The sequence below is a fragment of the Salmo trutta genome, chromosome 3 (genome assembly GCF_901001165.1).
Source record: "Salmo trutta chromosome 3, fSalTru1.1, whole genome shotgun sequence".
NCBI lineage: Eukaryota > Metazoa > Chordata > Actinopteri > Salmoniformes > Salmonidae > Salmo > Salmo trutta.
This window is the reverse complement of record NC_042959.1, coordinates 20643115-20645477: the sequence shown is the minus strand read 5'-3', so window position 1 is coordinate 20645477 and position 2363 is coordinate 20643115.

Here is a 2363-nt window from a genome sequence, read left to right as displayed (position 1 = left end):
AGGGTGTGACTGGGGGGGATGAGGACATGGTGTGACTGGGGGAGGAGGGACAGGGTGTGAGTGGGGGATGAGGACATGGTGTGAGTGGAGGATGAGGACAGGGTGTGAGTAGGGGATGAGGACAGGGTGTGAGTGGGGGATGAGAACATGGTGTGACTGGGGGATGACGACAGGGTGTGACTGGGGGATGAGGACATGGTGTGACTGGGGGATGAGGACATGGTGTGACTGGGGGATGAGGACAGGGTGTGACAGGACATGGTGTGACTGGGGGATGAGGACAGGGTGTGAGTGGGGGATGAGGACATGGTGTGAGTGGAGGATGAGGACAGGGTGTGAGTGGGGGATGAGGACAGGGTAGAGTGGGGGATGAGGACATGGTGTGACTGGGGGATGAGGACATGGTGTGACTGGGGGATGAGGACAGGGTGTGACTGGGGGGATGAGGACATGGTGTGACTGGGGGGATGAGGACATGGTGTGACTGGGGGATGAGGAACAGGGTGTGAGTGGGGGATGAGGACAGGGTGTGAGTGGAGGATGAGGACAGGGTGTGAGGGGGGGATGAGGACAGGATAGGACGGGATGTGAGCCGTTCTAAAAATGGTCCTTCTTAAGATGAGAACATTGAAGAAGACGACAGTGTCATCAGTTTCATGCTTGTTCATTTTACGTGATTGGGCTACTTGATTGGGCTACTTGGGTAAAGGTAGCTAATATTTAGCCTAATTTGCACAATGCTGACCTCACAGCTGCACATTTACTTCAGACGTGTAGCAGTTAACCCTCTCTACTTCACCTGCGTCCCTCTTCACCTCGCTGGTTTTACTCTTACCCCATGGATTGAGCACACACAGGGAACAGAGCTGCAAATTACGATCCGAAAAGACAGCCTTGTGCTCCTAATGACAGAGGCTGATCCATTTATAAAGAAAATATGTCCCTTTAAAGAGAATGAAAAGCAAGCTAGGGGATAATTAAGAGGTAGTGTCTGCAGAACTCACAAAGGCTATCGGCACAATGGTCGGTCGCCATAGCAACAGCCTTGTGGCCGGAGTGGGATCAGGGCCGAAGGGACTTGATTATATCTTGGCCAAACAGGGAAGGTAAATATAATATCTCTGGGTAGAAATGCCAGTCATTGATTAGATATGATTGAGCCACATTAGCGGGGCTGTGCATGAGACCACACACCTGCTGCCGAGCGTGGATGGCACTCTGGGGTATAGGTGGGTAATGAGAAAGGGGAAGGTTAAAAGCATTGCAATGGAACTAACAGTCCTAGATCTGCTTCATACAGTACAATGATCAGATTAGTTGCCTTATAAAGATTTAAGTATTCAAATTTCAGCTTCTTTTAGTAAATGCATGGAAGCAACAGAGTTTGTGACATTTCCAAACGTCTATCAGATTATAGTTGTAATGTATTCTCTGCATGTCCCAATTTACCCATGTGCAGTTGTTAATGTACAGCATGAAATTCCCAAGCAGCCAACACATATGTATTGGTGTGTGTGTGTGTGTACTGTATGCATGTGTGTTAGTGTGTGTATTTGTATGAAGGTGTGAGTGCGTGTGTGTATGCCCGAGTCTCTAGCCTTTAATGAGGGAATTTTCTGCACTGCCAAACTGCTTCTTCTCCATTAGCGATGTGCTGTGGATGGTGGATTGACACACTTGATTTACCCTATCCTCAACGACATTAGAGGCATCAGTGAAAGAGAGGTGAATGCAGTGCTTCATTTGAGCCGGTGCTGGAACAGGATTTTGGAACTCTTTTGTTACGGAAACTATTTGCCTGGATCCGGTACCTCCTTACAATGTAAAAAATCCTAATAAAAGCGATGAAAGTTCATTCGAGTTGCCTCTTAGTTAATTCTCCTGCCCCCACAAAAAACGTAATGTGAAAATGTAGATTTTCAGCCTGGGCCTAATATTCTAAGAGTTTATTCGGCTTGGGTTTATGGTTTGCGCGACACTGTAACCTATGTTTGAGACCAACAATTGGCCGTGGCTGTGTGAGAAGCAAGCCAGTGTCTCTCATAATTAGAATGTGATTCACTTTCTATGATCTTTCTTCCTCTCTGCTCTGATAGACATGAGCCTGCAGCTCATCTCTCCAGTGTTGCACTTCATCATGTATTTTCTTTCAGAATCATAGCCACGCGAAGGGTTCTGAACAAACTGCAGCACCCCTGATCCACTTCAATACATTTGCTTATGTTACATAAAAGTTTGTCTGTTCAGAAATAAATGAAATAATTCAGAATAACCTACTACACCATGAGAAGGCCTATAATTTAGCAACAGAGCTATGGATTGCTGTGGATTGTAGCCTAATAACAAGGAATAGCCTACAGTCG